The following is a 9,016-nucleotide window of genomic DNA, read 5'->3' on the forward strand; positions in this document are numbered from 1 at the left end:
AGCTCTGAGATGATGAAACAGGTGTCTCAGCAAACACACATGGTGCCAGAGTTTCTTCTTTCACAATATACATCCCTATGTTCAGTACTCGCTCATCGTAGTGCATTGACCTGACTTCTCCTTGTGCTCCCGGCTCCCGAGGGTTTTTCTTCTTCTTGACTATGGTGATGCTTGCTGAAGTTATGGGAGTAACGCCTATGTTTGCAATTAAACAGAATATTAATATTTTATTTTCGCGATTTGACGTAACCCCAACGTCCGTGATCACAGAGAATAACCATATTTTGTTCACGCGGTTGGGCATAACCCTACGTCTGCACTCGAAGGAAACAATCATATTTTGTTCATGCAGTTCGACGATGCCTTGCATCCATGATCATAGAAAATGACCATATTTTTGTTCATATGGTTCGACGTAACCCTACGTCCGCAGTCATAAAAAAATAATCATATTTTGTTCTTGTGGTTCGGAGTAACCCTATGTCCGCGATTAGGGAAAACAATCATATTGATGAATGTTCGAACCACATTCCCAAGACGTTAGGTGAGACAACGGGCTAATCGTTTAGATGGGGCGATTGTACGAACCACGTTGTTTGGCTGTTAGGCAAGACAATGGGCCAATCATGTAGGCAGAGAGATTGTGAGAACCACATTATAAGGCCGTTAGGTGGGACAATGGGCCAATTGTGCAAATGGAGAGATTATGCGAACCACATTACTAGATAACAATGGGCCAATCTTTTAGATATAGAGGTTGTGCGAACCACATTGTGAGGTTGTTAGGCAGGACAATGTTGTAAATCGTGTTGTCAGGCTGAAAGAGAGACAACACACCTTTTATTCATGAGAGGGAAATCGTGTCATGAGGTAGGAACCTGTGCCATTCTAACACTTCGTGTGCTTCTAGATCTATGGCCTTGTTCATTTCTCTGTGTGACATGTTAGCATTTTGTAGAGTATATAAGATTTTACTATAAATTATTTAAATTTTTTATTGCTTACACTTCACTTTTCCTTATAAGAGGGGACACGCCAACTCCCTAGTCTTGAGTGGATGATGGGCAGGTATTATGTCTGCTCCTTAATCCTTGGTTGACAATGTACATTCATTTTTATATTTTTGATTTTCAGGTGTTAATTATTGAGCTATCTGTCATTTGCTCCTTTCAGGATAAACATCTCAATTGGGTTCTTAGCTCCTATGGTATCTACAATATTCATTCTGATTCTTTCCCATAGGATGACCAACTTTCCTATCACATGTTAAAGTCTTCTAGGATTTCTCGATCTTTCCTTTTCCATTCTTCGATTTCACCTTGTCCTATTGTTCTTATTGTCTCAGTATGAAGTATATACTTGTTTGCCCTGGTGAATAAATCTACCAAAGACTTTGGGGGGTCCAACGATAATGACTCTTTGAAAGATGTCAGTTGAGCCCCTTGGTTCATAGCAGATATCGCCACTTCAACCGATAAGTCTAGGATTTCGAGAGTGACATTCCAGACTTTATCCATATATTCCCGTAGGGTTTCTTTAGCTTCTTGTTGAATACTGAAGAGATATGTCACGTCCTTCTTTTTTCAACTATTAATTATGAAGGCTTTAATAAATTTTGTTCTTAACTGCTCGAATGATGAAATGGATGCTTAAGGTAACCCATTGAACTAGGTTCGAGCATGCCCTGTCAAAGTCAACGAAAAAGCCTGACACATAACTTTGTTGTCCCATCCATGAAGTATCATCAATGATTTATAATCCAGAATATGATCATTAGGGTCATCTTTTCCAGGTTAAGGGATAATCTGTGGCATTTTAAATTTTCGTAGTAGTGGTTTCTTTAATATCTTTTTAGTGAATGGGGATTTCATTCTTGGTTGTTCCTTAGTAGCCGAAACCAATTTCTTCTATTTGAGTACTTCTTCTATTACCCTCTTCATGTCATCTGGTATACATGTTGTGATGTTATTATTAGCTTCTCTATTCCTTGGCATCGAGTCCTTGATGGGGCTTTTCCTTCTTTCTGTAAGCATACTTGTCATAGTTTTCTAATGTCTTCTCCTTCTCGGGATCCCTTTATCTATTTGATAATTTCGCTCCCGCTCTCGATCCTAATTTTGTAGCAGAGAGTCATTAGCTCCTCGTGGTGGGAGTTTAGGTTGATTTCCTCTACGAGAAGAGGAATGAGAGTGGGAGTTGGGTATGGCTTCTCGATAAGAACTGATCTTTTCATCCCTATAATGAGTTCTCTTTAGTGGCGTAGTTTTTAGCATAAGTCTTCTTAGCATTGTAGGTAATGTCATATTGGGGACCAGACTTTGGAGTATCCTAGCCATGTCCCATAAGGCCTGCATTTCTTCAATATGTTATTGTCACAACGCTTCATAATCTGCCCATGGGATGGTAAGAAAAGGGTGCTGTGAAGAGCCAAGTTGATCATGGCGTTCGTCCTGATTATATAGGGTTGACTGAAGACTTCCTTATCGTTGAAGATTGGGTGTAAGCTGATGTGCTCCCATTGGATTTTGTGAGTCTCAAAGAAGGGCAAATTTCCACGCCCTGAGAGAGAGTCCGTCAATTACCTCTAATGCCTGCCATTGACAATGATTTGACTTTTTATTGTGTGTTCCCACAGACGATGCCAATTATTTGTAACACCTCACTTTTTCCAAGCGTGCGTTAATCACAAGATTTTGGGAATATTTTTTCTTTGAACATATACTCAACATAAATCATTTCCAACAATCTCACTCTATCATCTCAATATATCATACTTAAAAATCAATAAGTTAAGACAGGTAACATAATTATAAAATGCAGAAGCAAGATTGAAATCTCAAATTATACATAACTGTAGTTTCTTTATTTAAAATATGGAAACTGTACCATTGTTTGACATGACATCTTAAAATACATAGAGATTAATCCCTTAGCAACACAACTAAACACCTTACACATAATCAAATGTATGTTAAGGGTCTTTAATGTAATCAACGGCTACATCTTGATAACTTTCTTTCCCTTGGTGCCACTATTTTCACCTCGAACGTTTGAATATTCCAGGCACATAGTCCAAATTAGATGTTGAATCATCTAAATAAGAGTTTAAAACATTTTCGTGAAATATGCAAGACCACGAACAAACTGACACATCCCATCCCAAGAGAATCCTATATAGCGCTTAACCCATATCTCGAGAAAAGAGCAATCTCTCTAAAGGTAGCATAATCACATCGACGCATTGACATAACACAATCCCAACTTAAGAGAGACAACATCAATGCATCTTTCTAACACCTCGAGAATAATCGTTACCACTTCTGACATGAGAAGGTCAACATCAATGTAGGAACCCGGCTCACCACAATCATGTCAGAGATTACGTTCCCACTCAAAAGCATCCCGAAAACACTACCCATGTCCAACACATATGCTAATTCCATAACCACAACATATAATGATGCATTACCCATGTTTCCACTCACCTTGAACATATTCATAATACCTCGATTCTCGTGCCTAACCTCAATTTTTGTGTCAGGTCTCAATAATCGTACTATTACTCAATCTTGAACCTCAACTATCCCTAGACATCATATTCATTCAAAAGAATATCAACATCTATTTTTTTCATAATTTTTCCTTATTTTCTTACTATTTTTCCCCCAATAATTCCAAAATAAATACTTCCTCAAGGTTTTTCTCAAATTTTTCTCCACCATAATTCATTAATGTTGTGCTATGAAAAAATGGGAGGAAAAAATGAGGAATTTTTTTTAAAAAAATGAAGGCTCACGACTGGAAGCGGGCTAGGCATAAGGTGCTGGCCACAAAGACCAGCCTCGTGACAAGGGCCAGCCTTGCGATAGCCTTGCTGCAAAGCTTGTGGGAAGTTGCTGGCCGCGAAGACTAGCCTCGGGGCAGGGGCTGGCCACAAGGGCCAACCTCGCGGTAGTTTCGCGGCAAACGCCTCCCATCTCGATGAAACTTAAGCCCCATTCAACAATCGCCACATGTCAGCACCAGCCAACCTTGAGAATCATTCCCTATAAATACCTAGCTACAGGATATTGAAAGAGACTTTCGATTTCTGTAAAATCTAGACACATTGACTGTTTTTTCATAATTTTTAAGAATAGCTATCTGCATTCGGTACTGACTTAGGCATCGAGGGTCTTCGCGGGCGAGGATTCCCGCGAGCCTTCTAACCCATTTTCTGAGTATCAATAGGGCCAAATCCTTGCAACGACATCTAGCGATGAAGACAAAACCTTGTGGCGGAGTTAAAGCCTTGCGGCAAGACCTTGTGGCGAAGCCTTGTTACGAAGAAGCTTGTGGTGAGACCTTGTGGCGAAGGAAAATCCCTGTGGCGAGACTTAGTAGCGAAGGCAAAACCTTGTGGTAAAGTTAAAGTCTTACGGTAAGACCTTATGGCGAAGACCAAACCTTGTGGAGAAGCCTTATTATGAAGGAGCTTGTGGCGAGACCTTATTGCGAAAGAGCTTGTGGAAAGACCTTACGGTGAAAAATAGGACAAGAAAAAGATAAAAGAAACCAGTCAATTTGGGTATTGGAAAAGAGAGAGATATATAAATTCCTAAAGAGAGTTAATTTGTTATCCCAGTTTGCATGCATTGCCTGGGAACACCTAGATATATATTTATTTCTTCCGTTTATCACCAAAAGTAAATATGTTGTCCTTCCCCTCTTATTTTAAGTACTAGTGAGATTATTATACTTTCTCATAATTAAGCTCATTTAGTTACTACTAGAAGCAGGAGATATACCAGCTGCATATATATATATATATATGTTTCTTCCATATTACCTTAATTAGCAACCCAATCTTCTATCATTAATTAATTAATTTGCCTATTATTTTTCCTTTGACTAGAATAAACGGTAAGTTCAAATAGTCGTCGAGAATCACTACATTTTCTTACTAAAAGGGGGAGACGTGATTTTTCAAACTTCGAATCATAGAAACACTCTCTTCTCATAAAGTAAGGGTAATATTATGCATAAAGATAACTGCTAATTCTCACAATGCGAGTAACCTCAGGCACCAGGAAGGGATGATTAATGTTGTCTCGGTTCAATTTTGCATTAGTTGGGAACACATTAGTAGGCCAATTTTGCAAGTGGAAAATGATTCATAAGCAATCGGTAGATTGGGTCAATCCACAAAGACAAAATTATGATTAATTTTACCCTACTTACATTTCAACACCGAAAAGCAAGGAGGCACAAAATCATAATTTCATCGTCTTGTGAACAATGGAAACAACCCTACTTAAGGATATTGTGCCCATAACTAGTGCTTCTCAAGGGATTTAGAATCCTAATTCTATGCAAGTTGGCTCGACCTTTGATATGAATGCCACATTGTTACGATATTGATATAAGAATGCTCTAATCCTCGCACCTTAGCTTGGTTTCCTAATTATTTGATCTATTGGATGATTTTAAATAAATTTATGCATATGGTTGTATTCATATGTGTCTCGTAAGAATTGGTCTGATTCCACTGCAGTTTTGATTTTTGAAAAAATTTTAAAAATCAATTTGCGTTCTTACTCGTACCACTAAGTGTTAGCACATTTCTTTTAATGGTCTCAAATACTCTTTTTGCATACTCTATTACCTCCCATATTACAAAACTAAGAGTCTGTTATGATTTTATGTGGTTGGGGAAATGTTATTATATGTTAAGCTTTCTTGTTAAATTTAATAAATCATGCTCAGAGGTGGTTCAACTTCCTCAATGAAGGTTCCATCATCCATGGAAGATTGGGAAGCCACATTGCATAGTGTCCCTATGTCCATCCCAACCTCAGCTATATCACCACTTCAAAGCAATTCGATAATCTATCCCAAGACTAAAATTTGAGTGACACTTTGACTAAGCTTCGTTTCTCTTTAAAAATCTGGCCCTAAAAGCTTATCATTAAGGTAATGTTTGTTAAAATGAGTAAGATAAACTTGTATTAAAATAAGATTGAAATGCTTTTCGGACCAAGATATGAAATGGTCAAGATAAGTTTGAGAAGCATTTTAATATTTTTATCAAACTGTTTATTAAATTTTATAGAATGTAGTGGAGGATATATGCGTATTTTTTTCTTATCTATAAGAATCAAGATAAATTTATCCATAAAGGGAGGGAGAGAGAGAAATTTATCTAAAAAAAACTTAGATAAGAAGTCTCATGGTTTCTTTTTCAAGGGTTGCCAAATAAATCTAACAAACAAAATGATAAACAATTTTGTCTAAATAATACTTTTCATATCTCATTTTTTTTATTTATATTTTGGTTAACAAACACTACTTAAAAGTCTACAAGGGTAATCTGGCTAGAGTTACCTAAATCTGGATTCTACATGGTGGATGGGTTTAAGACCAATGATAGGTAAATGACCATATATAGGCCCTTAACGCCTGTCTTAATCAACACACTCATCATCTTCATTACTTTTTAATTCGAGTTCTGTTTTCCCCTACGCTCAAATTGAGAAGCTCAAGACATTATTTTAAAATGATAGGAAGGTTTTTATTCGAGATAATTGACTCCTATATAATGGTTCATTTGTGAAACCAATGTATGGTACTACTTAACACTGTCTTATATCCTAACCCTAACCTATGTGGTTGGCGAATCCAAGGAAATCATGTTTAAATTGCAAATTACAAGGGGTTATTATCAAAGTGTGGAATGTATGAGAATGATCTAGGGCTCATTATTCAAAAAATTGAAGTGCAAAAAGTATGAGAATGATTTAAAATTAAAAAAAGGCAAAAAAGTGTGAGAATGATCCTGAATAAAAAACACAAAAAGTATGAGAATGATCTACAATCAGAAATGTCAAAAAGCATGAGAATAATCTACAATTAAAAACCCAAAAAATGTGAGAATGATCTAGAATAAAAAATGCAAAAAACATGAGAATGATCAAACAAACGAATGTAAAAAGCATGAAAATGATTCAGAATAAAAAATGCCAAAAAGCGTGGGAATAATCTGGAATTAGAAACACAAAAAATCGCAAGAATTACAAAAGGAAAAGCTAGCATCATAAGTGCAAAATGCATTAAACCGAATTGAAAAATTGAAAACACTTAAGCATGAGAATGATCTAGGATAACCCAAAATCAAAAGCGATAAATATGAAAACTAGAGAAGCAAAAATTGCGAGGACAATCCAAAAATCGAAGCGCAAGCATGAGAATAATCTTAGAAAAGAGAAATATGGGCAAGCCATGACATAGTCTTCTACTTTTCCCTAGGAAAAACTTGAATGAAAGAGTGGGGAACAATTGTTGTATTATAAGCAAAAAACCATTAAAAGACTCCCCCCAAAAAAGAAGATAAAAGTCCAAAACAACTTTTCTGGGGTAAAAAAGTGTAATAAAGGATAAACATTATCTACAAATAATTCTAATCCTAAAAAAGTTTCAAAATATCAAAATAAACATTATCTATAAAAATTTTAATTCCATGGATTCAAGAATGTCAAGATAGATATTATCTGTAAAAAATTAATTATATGAGATTTAGAAAAACTCCATATTCCTTTATAAATAAATAAACTCTTATTTCAGAAAAGATACGTCTTTGATATTAGTTTCAATATGGATTTTAAGTTTTAATATTTTTAGTATCTAATTTAAGTATTGAAGTGTTTGTGTGAAATTTTTTTTATGCGCTTTAATTGTTCTCTTTATTGCAGATTTCAACTTGCTTGATGACGACATTCTCACTGTAAAAAAAAATTATTATTGTGTTTAAAGGACAACATAATTATTTCAAAATTTTTTAGATCCTAACATATTTTATTAAAACTAAAACATCCAAAAGTTTAAAAACAACCCATTTTACCACAAACTACGGTAACCTATAAGCTTTCACTAATTTTCTGCGTTGCGGATCATATTTTGATGAGGCACCGGCGAATCATATTTTGTTGAGAAGTATACCATCGAGTGGCATGTATGATTATTATAAGCGAGAGGTGGTAAGTTTATGGTGTCCCCACCCCCACCACTATTTTGCTTGGTATTATCTCCGATCATCCACTACCTATGTTACACGGAATATCTCATAGGAGTTGTTTCTCTATTTTTGAAACGTTTTTCATTCTCATTTCAAACTCTATTTATGCCTAATTTTTTAGAAGAATATCCGTTTTCACATTTTCATTTCCTATAAAAAAACGTTTCCCATTTTCATTTCCGTGCAACATAATCCACTACTTCTATTTTTCTTTATTTTTTTAATAATTAATATTTTATTAAAAAATAAATATAAAACCTTATAATTTTTTTTAACTTCCCTTCACCATTTTTTAATTTTTAACCATTGTTGTGGTGTTCCAAATCCTAATATTCCATAAAATCCACATATTTATAGAATGAAAAGTTGCTCTTTATTAGTGAATTTTATCTTTTTAATGCTATTAGTTTAATATTTTATTTTATTTTTTTCTATAAGACAGTTATGAATGTATATTTTTTCCTTGTATTGATCTTCTTAGAGTTTTAAGAAAAATTAATTTTGTTTTTCTTTGTTTATCGTTGTAAATTGTTTGACTTTTTTTTCTTATCTCTGAGATATTATATTTTAGTTAAAAATTTATTATCATTAAGAGATTATTATATTTTGTAATTGATTGAATTTTAATTTTTTTATTTAATAAAATAATAAAATATTTGTGTAAAAAAATATATATTATTTATTTTTTATAAAAAAAAATAATTCTCAAAAGCCTCAACAATTCCTTTTGCCTTAGGCCCAACTCTGTTGAGTTGGCTCTGCATAAATACATATATTTTAATGCTTGAACGTGATTAATTTGAGCCAAATTTTTTCTTTTTTTTATATATAATATTGTTAGGATAATCTTTATATATAAAAAAATAAAGAAAAAACATGTCACTTCTGTTTAAGGTACTTACAGTTGACACGTCTTTCACCAAGACATCGTATTCACTTTCCATATTGGACTTTACGGTTATTTGT

The sequence above is a fragment of the Diospyros lotus genome, chromosome 1, assembly GCF_014633365.1.
Source record: "Diospyros lotus cultivar Yz01 chromosome 1, ASM1463336v1, whole genome shotgun sequence".
NCBI classification, from domain to species: domain Eukaryota; kingdom Viridiplantae; phylum Streptophyta; class Magnoliopsida; order Ericales; family Ebenaceae; genus Diospyros; species Diospyros lotus.